At 40.3% G+C, this 16,338-nt stretch overlaps 1 protein-coding gene across 7 annotated transcripts in view; it reads right to left on the bottom strand.

Moving 5' to 3' along the window:
• Positions 1–6,228: 6,228 nt before the first annotated feature.
• ZFP3 (ZFP3 zinc finger protein) overlaps positions 6,229–16,338 on the bottom strand; it is a 90,564-nt gene continuing 80,454 nt past the window's right edge. For all 7 annotated transcript variants that reach the window (XM_077893080.1, XM_077893082.1, XM_077893090.1 and 4 more), the window contains 2 exons: positions 16,030–16,164; positions 6,229–6,448 (listed from right to left, as the gene is read on the bottom strand). The gene's annotated coding sequence lies outside the window, so the exon portion shown is untranslated. The remainder of the gene's footprint in view (positions 6,449–16,029; positions 16,165–16,338) is intronic.

Here is a 16,338-nt window from a genome sequence, read left to right as displayed (position 1 = left end):
GACAGTAATCCCTGAACCAGGGAGGGAGGGTCATAAAATTAAGAAGAGCATTTTGAGGGGCCATTTAAACTGATTATAAATATGGGACGTGGATATAGTTTAGGTAAGAAAGAGTGCAGGATATTTGCTTAAAATGCAAGCTTAACATGAACAAATGTGATGCCACTGCCGGAAAGCACTTGTTTTTGTGCAGCATTAATAGTCACAGGGTATAGATTATAGGAGGTGATGCCTGTGTCGCACTTTGCTCTGCTCGGGTCACGTTGGCAGTGTTGGCTGTGTTTGCTCTGAGCACCATTATTTGCAGGGGGATAGTGACCAGCTGGAGTGGGTGGAGCTCTGGGGAATGAAGAATCTGCAAAGTATTCTGTGCAAAGTACACAAAGATATTGAGGAAAGGTACTCTGGCGGGGGGGGGGCGGTACACAGCAGGCAAAGATGACCTGAGACCTGACTTTGTCCTTAAATCCAGGAGGACAGTGGGTACAAATGTGCCATCTGCCCAGGGAGTACGGCGAGACAGACCTCAACTCAAGCCAAGGAACTTTTTCTCAGTGAGAGCTAACTGGGGCTACTTTTGGAGGAGTGAGCTCCTTGTCGCTCCAAGGGCGCAGGCGGAGCTGGTTGGCAGTTGGTCAGAGGTGCTGGCCAAGGCCTCCCGCCGCATCTGGGGTATTAGATGAGACCATCTCTGCAATCCTCTTTGGCCTCAAGATGCTACAGTAACAAGGACAATAACACACCTGCCGCCTTTTGAACTTTACTAGGTGCTGTCCCGCATGTTACATCATTCTACGCCTCTCAACTCAAAAGGTAGACAACAGGCACAGAGGAGATCAACCACATCTTCCCGGATGCATTCCATTTCAAAATTATATCCTATGCAGATGGCTATCAAACCGGGTTCCCAACCTGGGATTCAGCTAACAGCACTCAGTAGTGTTCTCTCCCTCTCACTCTCTCTCTCTGCGACCCAGATTCTCAAGGACAGAAAGGGATCAGGGAGTAAGGTCAAGGCACCATTCTTCTCTAGCCTTGGTCAAGGTTATGAAGGAGGGACGGGAATCAAGGGGACTCTCCCCCAGGAGCAATGTCTGTATCCAGGCATCTGGAGACTTGGAAGGTCCCCACCTGGGCGTTGCCTTCCTAAGAGTTCCCAGGAAGAGCCAACCAGGGACAGATACCTTTATGTCTTCAGCCATAATCCCCCAGCCTGGTCTCTCTCTCTCTCTCTCTCTCTCTCTCTCTCTCTCTCTAATTATCCCTCAAGCAGCTACCATCCCTTTCTGGGACCTGGAGTTGGAAGGTGGTGATCTGTAATCCTTGTTCCAATCCATTCTTGCCCCATCCCTCTCCCAAGTGAGAAGTATACGGACAGCGCCACAACACAGGGATGACTTCCCTCACATCTCCTGTGAGATGCAGGTTGCTGTCCAGAGAAGAACTCCGGGCTTGGAACCAGAAGACCTGGAGTCCTGGCACCGATGAGCACTCTTTGACCTCTCTGAACCCCTGTTTATTTAGCTAAAATGGGGATAATAGGCCAGCCTCAACACGCACTGGGACAGCTTAGGAGATAACGCACCTAACACATGGTAGTTTGTCTATAAATGTCTGCTTCCATTTCTCCTTCTTTCCTTTCATTTCCTTCCTTTTCCCTGGATTATTAGTTTCCATCTTGGTGATGAGGGATCCCCGGACCTTAGAAGAAGTCAGTCTGTGAAGATATTCCTAGAAATCCAGGGCAGAAATTTCCAATATTTTCAAAGCTAAACAGAACCATCCCATTTATCCTAAGTAAGGTTCCCAAGGCTAAAATGTCAAGTTTCTTTGCTCTGGACAGAAATTATACCACATTGCTTACTTAATTCATGCTGATTAGAAGTTCTTATGCCAGTTTTCGGGATCCCTGGGTGGCGCAGCGGTTTGGCGCCTGCCTTTGGCCCAGGGCGCGATCCTGGAGACCCGGGATCGAATCCCACGTCGGGCTCCCGGTGCGTGGAGCCTGCTTCTCTCTCTGCCTGTGTCTCTGCCTCTCTCTCTCTGTAACTATCATAAATAAATAAAAAAAAAATTTAAAAAAAAAAGAAGTTCTTATGCCAGTTTTATGTTAGCTGTTGATTAATAACATAGAGGGATCCATTATTACTTAATATATGTGGTTTGCCAGATAGACATGTGTCTTTATATCTGATGGGTGCTCCTTTCTCTCCGAATTCCCCTTTTATGACATCAACCAGACAGAAGCATAACCGCCTGGAGATAAAAGTGGCCAGCATCCACTAGGGCATACCATGTGCCAAGCACTGGGCAAAGCACTTTACCCTTGTAGTTACACATTTAATCTTTTTTTTTTAAGATTTTATTTATTTATTCATGAGAGACACAGAGAAAGAGGCAGAGACACAGGCAGAAGAAGCGGGCTCCCTGTGGGGAGCCTGATGCGGGACCCGATCCCAGGACCCCAGGGTCATGCCCTGAGCCAAAAGCAGACACTCAACCACTGAGACACCCAGGCACCCTGCATCTAATCTACTTAAGAACCTTATGGTGGGGAGTGGAGGTGGGAAATGTTGACAACTCATTTTATAGATGACTAAACCAAAGAGGTTAAATAACCAATCCAAGGTCAACTGAGCGATAGATCTGGAAAAGAGAACCAGGTTGTCTAGGTCCAATGTCCATGTGGGTAACTCCCATGTCACATTGGCAACTAGCCATATGTCTCTTTCTCCCATGGGGCAGGTTTGTTTGTTGTTGTTGTTGCATTAAGTAGCCTCCACACCCAGCATGGAGCCCAATGCAGGGCTTGAGATCAAGATCTGAGCTGAGATCAAGAGTTGGACACTGAACCACTGAGCCCCCGGGGTGCCTGGGGACACAAACGTGTTAACTTTATATGTCTAGGCCCCAGTGTAAGAAGCGCCTAGTAAATACTTATTAAATGAGTCAATGAATGAATTAATAAACAAATGAATAACACTAGGAGTATATGGAGCAAATCATAAAGAATCTCTGGTGGTGAGAAGATGTACAACCTGCAAATTAAACCCATGGGATTTGGGATCCCTGGGTGGCGCAGCGGTTTGGTGCCTGCCTTTGGCCCAGGGCGCGATCCTGGAGACCTGGGATCGTGTCCCACGTTGGGCTCCTGGTGCATGGAGCCTGCTTCTCCCTCTGCCTGTGTCTCTGCCTCTCTCTCTCTCTGACTATCATAAATAAATTAAAAAAAAATAAACCCGTGGGATTTGATTCGGTTTGGTCGCCATTCATTTGCTTCTAACTTCTCACTGGGTTACAAACTATCATTTTAATCATTGCTACTAATAATACCCACCCCTTAGCTGAGCACCTACTATGTACTAAAGATTTTTTTTTTTTTTTTTACCTAGAGATATGTTATCTCTTCAATCCTCCTAAAAGCCCTCTGCTGTAGATTCCATTTGCTATCCCAGAGCTCAGAGAAGTTAAGTGATTTGCCCAAATCACACAGTGACTGGGAGAACCAGTATTCAAATCTGGAGTCTGTGACTACAAAGCGTATGCCTTTTTGCTGTATGCCTTTTTGGCGATGGCTAACTATGTCTGTCAGGTATCAGCAAATACCCCACACCGCTATGCCATTATCAACTACATTCATTTCTAGAATTGTTAGCAATACCTCCAAAAGTTACTTTACCTTTCATTTCTTGTCTTTTTTTTCCAAATTACTCCAGTAAAATTCTAATTATACATTTTTAAAAATACAGATAAAGCAAAAGCACCCCCTCAATCTCTACTCCCTGCATCATGGGCACAATCCCACACTCCTCCCTGAGGCAAACTACTATTATGAGCTTTCTATGAATCCTTTTGGACATTTTTCTGCGCATTTATGGACATGCAGAAACATGCCTGTTTCATGTTATTCCCATAGATGAGATCACATTGTACATATGATTCTGAACTTGCATCTCTCCTTATTCTTTTTAACTCTCACATAATTTTCCAGTTTGGTTAATCAGAATTTTTTCATTATGTACAAACATTGCTGCAAGGCACATGTGTGCCTATTTAGGCATTTATGTGAGTGATTTTCCTCACTCACATAAGGAGACTTACCTACCTACCTACCTACCTGGAATTACCAGATCAAAAGTCATGATGAACCCTTTTCGTCATAACAGATACTGACAAATTACCCTCAAAGTATCATGCCATTGTACTTTCCTACCGAGAGTGTGTGAACGTTGTCATTTCTGCATATCCTTGCCAATGCTGGCTTCCGTAAATCTTCATTATCTGCCAATCTTATGGGCAGAAGATTATATAATAATGTTGTTATAAGAAGCCATTTCCCTGAATGTCAGTGAGGTTAGGGATCTTTTCATATTCTTGTTGACTGTTTGTATTCATCTACTGTGAATTTTATATATCCTTTGCCCATTTGTCATTGGCTATTCACCTTTTTTTACTGATTTGGAGGAATTCTGAACATATTCTGGATATTTTTTTCATATTCTGGATATCAATCTTTTGTGTGTTAGATACAGTGTCTTTTCTCCCAGTTTATTATTTTTCTTTTAATTTGAATAATAAATTACTATTTATTCACAGGTGTTTTAAGTTTTAATCATCTGTCTTTTTACAGCTTCTGCATTTTTTTATCTTCTCCAAGAAAGGCCTTTGTCATCCCCAAATTCACTAATGTATTCTTAACAGTTTTTCCAAAATTCTCCCAATATTTTTACATTTTTGATTTCTCATGGTTCGCTTGTTAATCTAGTAGAAGTCACTTTTTGTATGGTATGAGGGAGGGATTTGAATTTATTTTTTTTTCAGATAGATAGGTAATTGTTCCCAAATCATGATTCCTCCATTTTTATGGTTGATAATTTTTATAAATATACCATTTTATGGATGATAAATTCCTGTATATATTACCTAGAATTATTTTTGTTGCAAAATAATTTTTTAAAAAAAGACCCTCAAATGGTTTTTTTTTAAGATTTTTATTTATTTATCATTCATGAGAGACACACACAGAGAGAGAGGCAGAGGCACAGGCAGAGGGAGAAGCAGGCTCCATGCAGGGAGCCCGATGTGGGACTAGATCCCAGGTCTCCAGGATCACGCCCTGGACTGAAGGTGGCGCTAAACCACAGAGCCACCCGGGCTGCCCCCTCAAATGGTTTTTTAAACAAAGAGGGGTGAATTCGTTCATATAACAGAGATCTCCAGAACAGCAACTGGTTTGGGGAGAGGCCTTGAATAAAATCAACTAGAGCAGTAGAGGATGGGGCGACTTTGGCAGAGACCCAAGTGGGAAGATGTGGAGGGGAAGGATAGTCATGCAAAGAAAGGAGAAATGTGTAAAAATCCCAAGAGTGTAATAAGCCTGGCATGTTCAAGAGACCAAAGAAAGCCACGAGGACCAGCTGGGTAGGGAAACTGGAGAGGTTGACAAGCGTCAACTCCCGTGAGACACGGAAGCCACACCAAGGAGCTCAATTATATGTTCTATTTGATTCCACCTGCTGTGGGAAGGATCTGATTTACACTTTTAAAGAGATCATCCTGGTCACTATTTTGAAAATGGGTTAGGGAGAAGAGAAGAGTAAAGGCAGAAGACGGGAGGCCAATTGGGAGGTGCTGCCATCTTCAGGGAGATAAATGGTGGCGAATTGGTCTAGAGCTTTGTCAGAGGAGATACAGAAAAACAGTCAGGTGTTTGGATATAATTCATTGAGATGAAGAAGTACTCAAGGGGGAAAATAAAGAATTCTGTTTTTCCCATGATAGACAAGACTGACTATTGGGTTTTTTTAAGTGAAATATCAAGTAAGTGGTTGGATATATGAGTTTGGAGCTCAGCATGGGCATGTGATTTAGGAGTCACCAGTTTAGATGATATTTCTAGTCAACAGCCAGAATGTATCAGAAAGCGCTGTAAAAATCTAGAAGAACAAAGCCAAAAACCTGATAGAAAAACCTGAAAGAAATCACTGTAGTTCATTTTTAAAAAATCATCAAAAATTTTTCAAACATATATAAAGATACTCAATTTCATGCAAATTAAAACCCCAAATGAAAATACACTGAGATACTGTGTATCAACCACTGATTGACAAAAACTCAAAAGCTTGAAAACCTACCCTGTTAATGAAGCTGTGAGAATAGGCACTTTCTTACATTGCTGTCAAAGGTACAAAAATGGAACAGATGCTATGGAAGGAACATCTGGTAATATTTAACAAAATTATGTATTAATATGGATTTACCTCTTGATCCAATAATCTGGGGAGGAGGGTTTTTTTTTTTAAGATTTTATTTGTAAGTCATCTCTATACCCTATGTGGGGCTCAAACTCAGAACCCTGAGATCAAGAGTCGCACGCTCCACTGACTGAGCCAGCCAGGCGCCCCAGATATAGTAATCCGTTTTATAGGAAGTTATCCTGTGGATACACCTGTAAAAAAGAAAGAAAGAAACAACAGGTTTATTAATTGTGGCACCATCTTTAATAGCAAAATATTAAAAACAACCCAGATGCCACCTACATAAGAAAATTGTTGAGTTAAAGGTAGTACAGCTACATAATCAAGTACTATGTAGCCATAAAAGACAATGAAGAGGAGTACTATGTACTGTTATGAAATGAATGCCAAGGTACATTGTTAAGTGGAAAAAAAGCAGAGGTCAAAAAAGTATACTGTGTGCTACATTTTTTTTAAAGATTTATTTATTCATGAGAGACACAGAGAGAGACAGAGGCAGAGGGAGAAGCAGGCTCCTTGCAGACAGCCCCATGTGGGACTCGATCCCAGACCCCGGGATCACATCCTGAGCCAAAGGCTCAACCACTGTGCCACCCAGGCATCCCCAGTGTGCTACATTTTATTTTAAAAATGGTGGAAGAAGCCTATATATTCTGTATTTCCTAATTTTTATTACAGTTTATTGAAATATAATCCATATAATATGAAATTCGCCATTTTATTATTTTATTTTATTTTATTTTATTTTATTTTATTTATTTTATTTTATGAGAGAGAGCACACACAAGCAGGGAGTGGGGAGGGACAGAGAGAAGAATCTGAAGCAGGCTCCATTCTCAGAGCAGAGCCCAATGTGGAGCTTGATCCCAAAACCCTGGGATCAACACCTGAGCCGAAATCAGGAGCTGGACACTTAACCAAACTGAGCCACGCAGGCACCCCAAAAGTCACTGTTTTAAAGTATACACATCAGTGATGTGTAACATATTAAAGAAGATAGGCAACTGTCACCACAATCAATTTTAGAACATTTCATCATTGCCAGAAAAAAACCCCATTCTCATTACAATCACAATCGATTCTCCTCTTCCTCCAGAACCTAGCAACCACTTCTTTATTTTCCACATAGGTAGATTTTCCCCTTCCAGACATTTCATACAAATGGAACCATAAATATGTTATCTTTTGTGTCTGGCTTCCTTCACTAAGCATAAATTTTCCAAGAGTCGTTTGTGCTGTAGCAGGTGTTGATATTTTGTCTCCTTTTGTGGCCAGATAAGATTTTCTTGTACAGATATGCCACATTTCATTTATCCATTCATCAGTTGAGGAATATTTGGGTTATTTCCATGTAAGACTGTTGTGAATATTCACGGACAAGTTGTATGGGCACATGTTTTCATTTCACTTGGGTCTAGAACCATGAGGATAATTACTGGGTCACAGAGTAATTCTGGGGTTAGCACTTTGAGGAACTACCAAACTGTTTTCTAAAGAGGTATACCTTTTTACAATTCTAGGGTGTATGAGGGTTCCAAATTCCCCACACCTTTGCCAACATTTGTTATTTATTTTCTCTCTTTTTTTAAATCTTAGTCATCCTAGTATGTGTGAAGTGGTAGTGTATTGAGGCTTGCAATTGCATTTCCCCAATGTCTAATGATGTCAGACATCTTTCCACGTGCTTACTGCCATTTGCATATCTTCTTTGGAGAAATGTCTGTTCAGATACTTTTGTTCATTTTTAAAATAGGTATTTTTCTTTATATTGTTGAGTTGTAAGAATCCTTTTTATATTCTGGACTCAGGTCCCTTACGATACATTTGATATTTTGGAATCAAGAAGTGTGAGGGGCAGCCCGGGTGGCGGTTTAGCGCCGCCTTCAGCCCAGGGTGTGATCCTGGAGACCTGGGATCAAGTCCCACGTCGGACTCCCTGCATGGAGCCTGCTTCTCCCTCTCTCTCTCTCTCTCTCTCTCTCTCTGTGTATGTCTCTCATGAATAAATAAAATCTTTAAAAAAAAAAAGTGTGAGGGGATCCCTGGGTGGCTCAGCGGTTTAGCGCCTGCCTTTGGCCCAGGGCGCGATCCTGGAGTCCCGGGATCGAGTCCCACATCGGGCTCCCGGCATGGAGCCTGCTTCTCCTTCCTCCTGTGTCTCTGCCTCTCTCTCTCTCTCTCTATGTCTATCATAAATAAATAAATAAATAAATTTTTTAAAAAGTGTGAGGCTTCCAGCTTTATTCTTCTTGGTTAAGATTGTTTTGACCACTCTGGATTCCTTGAATTCCTATGAGTTTTAGGATCAGCTTGTCAATTTCTTCAAAGAAATCATCTGGGATATTAAAAGACATCATATTGAATCTTAGACCCTTCTGAAGAGAATTGCCACCTTAACCATATAATATCTTCCAATCCATGAATATGGTATGTTTTTCCATTTATCTGTCTTAAATTTGTTTCAACGATGTTTTACAGTTTTCAGAGCATAGATTTTGCTCTTCTTTTGTTAAATTTATCCCTCGGCATTTCATTGTTTTTGAGCTATTGTACGTGGAATTGACTTTTTTTTTTTTTTAGATTTTATCTATTTATTCATGAGAGACACCCAGAGAGAGGCAGAGACATAGGCAGAGGGAGAAGCAGGCTCTATGCAGGAAGCCGGATGTGGGACTCGATCCTGGTCACTCCCTGAGCCAAAGGCAGACACTCAACCACGGAGCCACACATGCATCCCATGGAATTGACTCCTTAATTTCATTTGTAGATTTTTCATTGCTAATGTATAGAAATATAACCGGGTTTTGTCTATTAGTCTTGTATCCTGCATCCTTGCTGAACTCATTTATTAGTTCCAATGGTTTTTTGGTGGATTTTCTTTTTCTTTCTTTCTTTCTTTTTTTTTTAGATTTTATTTATTTATTCATGAGAGACAGAGAGAGAGAGAGAGAGAGAGAGAAGCAGAGACACAGGCAGAGGGAGAAGCAGACTCCATGCAGGGAGCCCAATGTGGGACTCGATCCCGGGACTCTGGGATCACACCCTGGGCGGAAGGCAGACACCCAACCACTGAGCCACCCAAGCATCCCATTTTTCTTAGGATTTTCTATATACAAGATCATGTCATCCGAGAACATAGTTGCACTTTCTTTCCAATCTGGATGTCTTTTGTTTCATTTTCTTGCCTAATTGCCCTGGATAAAAGTTCCAGTCTGATGGTGAATAGAAGTGATGAGACTGGACATCTTTGTATTACTCTTGATCTTTGAGGGAAAGCTTTCATTATTTTACAAAGTAGCACACCTACCATATACCACTAAACATAATGTCTTAGACATGTATCACTTAAGAAAGAACATGCAGTGTGAGCACTAAACACAATATCTCACACACATATATCACTGAACACAATAGCATAGACACTATATACCACTTGCCTGGTGCATGTATCGCTAAACACAATAGCACACACACTATGTGTGACGAAACAGTGTTTCATGCAGTAAAACATGGATCATGCACCACTAAACACAGCATCTCATGCATACATTACTAAACACAGCAGTCTACGCACCACACACCATTAAACTCAGAGTCTCATCCATATATCATTAAAATGTAGTTTTTCATAGATCTCTTTTATCAGATTGAGGAAGTTCTTTGTATTCCTACTTTAACAGGCAGGTTTTTGTTTTTTTTTTCATGAGAGGGTGTTGGATTTCATCAAATGATCTCTCTATGTGTCTATTGAGATGATCCTGTGTTTTTTTTTTTTAATCTAATTGATATGGTGTATAATACTAATTGATTTTCAGGTGTTTAACCAGTCTTGCATTCCTCGAATAAATGCCACTTTTTATGTTTCGCTGAATTTGGTTTGCTAGTACTTTATTGAGGATTTTTGCATCTATATTCATAGGAAAATTTGGTCTGTAGTTTTCTTTGTTGTGATATCTTCTTTTTGGTTTGGTAGCAGCCTTATTGAATGAGTGGGGCAGTACCCTCACCTATCTATTTTTTAAAAGAGCTTGTGAAGTATCAGTGTTAATTCTTCTTGAAACATTTAATAGAATTTATTAGTGGAGCTATCTGGCCCTAAGTTTTCTTTCCAGGTAGTTTTTTCTTATTAATAATTCAACCCCATTGTTTGTTATAGATCTATTCATATTTTCTATTTCTTCATGAGCCAGTTTCAGCAGTTTGTTTCTTTCTAGGAATTTGTTCATTTCATCTAAATTATCTAATTTATTGGCAAACAATTGTTCATAATATCATTTTATTATCCTAATATTTCCATAGGTTGGTAGTAATGTCCCCTGTTTATATTTTTTTAATGTATTTATTCATGAGAGACATAGAGAGAGAGGCAGAGACACAGGCAGAAGGAGAAGCAGGCTCCCTGCAGGGAGCCCAGTGCAGAACTCGATCCCAGGACCCCGGGATCCCAACCTGAGCCAAAGGCAGATACTCAACCACTGAACCACTCAGGTGCTCCCTTGTTTATATTTCTTTTTTTTTTTAATTTTTATTTATTTATTTATTTATTTATTTATGATAGTCACAGAGAGAGAGAGAGGCAGAGACACAGGCAGAGGGAGAAGCAGGCTCCATGCACCGGGAGCCTGATGTGGGATTCGATCCCGGGTCTCCAGGATCGCGCCCTGGGCCAAAGGCAGGCGCCAAACCGCTGCGCCACCCAGGGATCCCCTATATTTCTTAATCTCATTAAGGATTTGTCAATTTTGCTGATCTTTTCAAAGAACCAACTTTGGTTCTATTGATTTTCTCTATTGTTTTTCTATTCTCTGTTTCATTTATTTTCACTCTAATCTTCATTATTGTCTTCCTTCAAAGTGCTTTGGGTTTCATTCACTCCTATTTTTCTCATTTCCTAAGGTATAATTTTTGGTTATTGGCTTGAAATCTTTCTTTCTTTCTTTCTTTCTTTCTTTCTTTCTTTCTTTCTTTATGATAGTCACACAGAGAGAGAGAGAGGCAGAGACATAGGCAGAGGGAGAAGCAGGCTCCATGCACCAGGAGCCCGACGTGGGATTCGATCTCGGGTCTCCAGGATCGCGCCCTGGGCCAAAGGCAGGCGCTAAACCACTGCGCCACCCAGGGATCCCTCTCTCTTTTTTTAATACAGGCATCTAGAGCTATATATCCCTCTAATCACTCCTGTATCTGTAGTCCATAAATTTTGATATGTTGTATTTTCATGTTAACTCATTTCAAAGTAATTTCTAACATCCCTTGTGATTTCTTTTTTTGACCCATTGATTATTTAGAAATGTATTGATTTCTGAATTTCTGATTTTTGTGAATTTCCCAAATATCCTTATGCTAATGATGTCTAGTTTCATTCCATTGTGTCGGAGAACATACTATATGCAATTTCAATTCTTTCAAATTTACTGAGGATTATTTTATAGCCTAACACAATGTTATGGCCTAGAAAATGTTCTATGTAAACTTGAAAAGAATGTGCTTTTGTTGGGTGCTATTACATCTAATTGGTTTATGATGTTCAAGTCATATATTTCCTTGTTGATCTTTCTAGATGCTCTATAGATTACTGAACATGGGGTATTGAAGCCAACTATTATTGTTCAATTGTCTATATCTTCCTTCAATTCTGTCCATTTTTGTTTCATTGGGTCTCTTTTATTAGGTACATATATATTTGTAATTAAAATGCAATTAACCTTGGGCAGCCCCGCTGGCCCAGCGGTTTGGTGCCGCCTTCAGCCAGGGTGTGATCCTGGAGACCCAGGATCAAGTCCCACACCAGGCTCCCTGCATGCAGTCTGCTTCTCTCCCTCTGTCTCTGCCTCTCTCTCTCGTCTCTCTCTCTCTCTCTCTGTGTCTTTTATGAATAAATAAATAAAACATTTTTAAAAATGTAATTAGGGGATCCCTGGGTGGCTCGGTGGTTTAGCACCTGCCTTTGGTCCAGGGCGTGAGCCTGGAGTCCCTGAATCGAGTCCCACGTCGGGCTCCCCATATGGAGCCTGCTTCTCCCTCCTCCTGTGTCTCTGCCTCTCTCTCTCTCTATGTCTATCATGAATAGAAAAAAAATTAAAAATGTAATTAACCTTTTTATTATTATAAAATGCCCTTCTTTGTTGCTATTGGCAATTTTTGTTTTAAGGTGTATTTTATACAGTATTAACACAGTCATCCTACTTCTCATTTGAATACTATTTGTATGGACTATCTTTTCCACTCTTTGAATTTAAATGGCTCTTAAAACAGCATGCAGTTCACGATTTTTTTCTTTTATCCATTGCCAATCTTGGTCTTTTGGTTGGACTGTTTCATATATTTACATTTAATTAATTGCTCATAAAATGGAAGAGGAAATTAATACATCTATAAACACAGCTTTATAATTATTTATTCAGCTAGGATTTAAATATTACAAACAAAAAATAAATATTTGCTGTCTTATACTTACGTAGTTACCTTTATTGGTATTCTTTATTTCTGTGTGGATTTGAGTTGCTGTATAATGTCTTTGCATTTCAGCCTGAAGGATTCCTTTTAGTATTGTCTGCAGGGAAGATATGCCAGCAACAAATGTTTTAGTTTTTGTTTATCTGAAAGTGTCTTAATTTCTCCTTCATTTTTGTGGGATTATTTTGCTGGATATGGAATTTTAACAATTTTTTAAAAAGATTTATGTATTTATTTATTCATGATAGACAGAGAGAGAGAGAGAGAGGCAGAAGCAGGCTCCATGTCGGGAGCCTGACGCAGGAGCAGGACTCGATCCCAAGACTCCTGGATCCCGCCCCCGGCCAAAGGCAGGCACTAAACCGCTGAGCCACTCAGGGATCCCCTTTAACGATCTTTTTGCTTTGGCACTTTGAATATGTCATCCCACTGCTTTCTGGTCTCCAGTTTCTGATGAGAAGTCAGCTGTTAACATTTTTGAGGATTTCTGGTATGTGATTTTTCTCCTGCTGCTTTTGAGATTCTTTGGCTTTTGTTTTCATAAGTTTAACTGATGCAGCTAGGTATACATCATTTGAGTTTACCATACTTGGAATTAGTTGAGCATCCTGAATGTACAAATTAATGTATTTCATCAAATTTGGGAATTATCTGGCATTATTTCTTTAAATGTTCTTCTTCTCTCTCCTTTCCTTCTGGAATTCCCATTATTCTGTGAAGTTGGCCTTACTGGTGTTCGGCTAATAATTGGACAGAGATTTCCTTAAATTTCTTGAAGCAGGGATCCCTGGGTGGCTCAGCAGTTTAGTGCCTGCCTTTGGCCCAGGGCGCGATCCTGGAGTCCCGTGATCGAGTCCCACATCGGGCTCCCTGCATGGAGCCTGCTTCTCCCTCCTCCTGTGTCTCTGCCTCTCTCTCTCTCTCTCTCTCTCTCTCTCTCATAGATAAATAAATAAATAAATAAATAAATAAATAAATAACTCTTTAAAAAAAATTTCTTGAAGCAATAAGATTCCCAGCTTTTGACATGAGGTTATGTGTGTGTGTTCCGTCATGACTTCAATGCTACAACAGGTAGTTTATGACTCTGCTTTGCCCTTAGTTTCATGCTTGTACAAAGTCTCAAGGTCAGTCAGAAGTGAGAGATCGGTGGGGTAATTGGGTGGCTCAGCAGTTGAGCATCTGCCTTTGGCTCAGGGTGTGATCCCGGGGTCCTGGGATCGAGTCCCACATCGGGCTCCCCGCAGGGAGTCTGCTTCTCCCTCTGCCTGGTCTCTGCCTCTCTGTGTGTCTCTCATGAATAAATGAATAAAATCTTTAAAAAAAAAAAGAAGTGAGAGATTGGGGCCTCTCGGGTGTTTCTTAGACATGTTCACAGCCCTGTACACGCAGGTGTCCTTCTGGAGTTCCAAGAATGAGTCAGAGAATATCAGAGCCCTCTGTGGACATCTCATTCCCTAGCTTTGCCTTTCAAGTTCTTTGGTCGGCTTCTGGTTAGCTCCAACTGGTATTACTACTTCTTGCAGCTATGATGTTGAACCATCACAACTGGTTTTTTTCTTTCAATGAATGCCCCGGGGATAGCCTGTTTGCTTAGAATAAGCTCTGAGTCAGTTCAAATAAAAACAAGCCCTAAGACTGGAGATTTTTAAGGAGCTACCAGACAGATCACATGGTGACAGTTTTCTGTGTTGGGGATTTGGGGGCAAGTTCAACCCTATTCTACCCCCTCTAATGGCTTATAGCCTGGTGGCTTTCATAGCTACTATAGTTTCAAGTCTACTACAAAGATAAAGAAGAGGAGGGGTGAGAAGAGAGTAAGCTAAAAATGCCAGAAATCCTTCGTTCTTACCTAGTTTCAGTCATTTTTCTACAATAAATCCTTTTAGCAAGACTTTGGTGAATTTCTAGAGTTCTAATACAGTTGATTTTGACCATTTATTTGCCAGTGCTTTTGATATTTTTACAGAGGAACAGATTTTCAGAGACCTTTACTCTGTCTATGGAAGTGCTTCTACCTGTATTCATTTTTCCACAAAAGGAATCAGGATAAACCAGTCTAATAAAAATCGCAACACAGAGAGCAATTCTCAAACTATCTTGGGTAGATTATAGGGTAGAGTAAGTACACAAATATGTTGATTTTGTTGGGAACTAGGATTCTCACTGCAAAGAAAGGAAGGTACAAATACAGGAGGACAAAGGTGTAGCAGTATTGGATGAAGTTGGATTGGTCATATTAATAGTAGCATATGATCTCTAAAAATATATATATTTTAAGAACTCATGATTTTTGCTCTGGTCATCAGAAGGGCTTAGAAGCGATGATACACAGCAAACACAACTGGCACTCAGTTTATCTGAAATTCAATGCTCCATTAGAAAAAAAAGAAAAAAAAAGGAATATTTGGAGACATGGTTGATCCTGGGCAGAGAGGCAGGGAAAATAGAAGGTGAGCCTGAAACACATTTTGTGCCAAAAAGCAAAGAGGAGAAGACAAAGACTTGCAATGACATGGATGGGACTAGAGAGTATGATGCTGAATGAAGTAAGCCAGTCAGAGAAAGACAAATACCATATGATCTCACTCATATGTGGAATTTAAGAAACAAAACAAATGAATAAAGAAAATAGAGACAAACCAAGAAAGAGGCTCTTCACCATAGAGAAAAAACTGATGGTCACCAGAGAGAAGGCTGGTGAGAGGATGGGGGAGACAGGTGATGGGGAGTCAGGATTGCACTTGTCCTGATGAACACCGGTGATGTAGGAAAGTGTTGAATCACTATATTGTACACCTGAAACTAATACCACACTGCATGTTAACTACAGTGGGATTAAAATAAAAAATAAGAGAGACGCCTGGATGGGTCAGTGGTTGAGCATCTGCCTTCAGCTCAGGGAGTGACCCCAGGGTCCTGGGATCGAGTCCCACATCAGGCTCCCCACAGGGAGCCTGCTTCTCCCTCTGCCTGTGTCTCTGCCTTTCTCTGTGTGTCTCTCATGAATAAATAAATAAATTTAAAAATAAATAAATAAAAATCTGATGAAAGTAATAGACACCTTCTTGAGAAAATACACATACACACATATCATTTTAAGGGGTTCATGGATGCCCCGAAATCCATTCATGCACCAAGTGTAGAGTGTCTAACTTACAGTCCAGATTGGAAAAATAAAGTTACGAAGTTAATTCAAATCATTTTGTAGATACAAATATGCTAGAAATCATTCATAGCAGCCAATTAAAAGAATAACGATTTGTTTCTTGTTTTAGCAGTCTGTGGCAAGGTTGGGATTGAAAGCCAAACAAACCTTGGATTCTAAAGCAGAGCAGCCACTACATGTTGGCAGCTTCTCTCCAATTGATCTGATCAGAAAATCTTGGGCAAATCATGAATTCTTCAGGCTAACTGCCATTTCTTCATCCACTTCAACAACTTCACCTTCCTGGATGGTAGCAGGGAAAAAAAAAACACATATTAAGAAAAGCCACTTTAATCTCAATAAAGAAAAACATGCAAAGATTTTACTAAGGAGTAACATTTCTGGAGAAAAGACTATGCCTTCTGATATGATATTCTCTTTTCTTTTTCTAAAAGATTTTATTTATTTATTCATGAC

This window comes from Canis aureus, chromosome 3 (assembly GCF_053574225.1).
Source record: "Canis aureus isolate CA01 chromosome 3, VMU_Caureus_v.1.0, whole genome shotgun sequence".
In the NCBI taxonomy this organism is placed as follows: domain Eukaryota; kingdom Metazoa; phylum Chordata; class Mammalia; order Carnivora; family Canidae; genus Canis; species Canis aureus.
The sequence above is the reverse complement of the archived record's forward strand: the minus strand, read 5'-3'. Positions and strand labels throughout refer to the sequence as shown.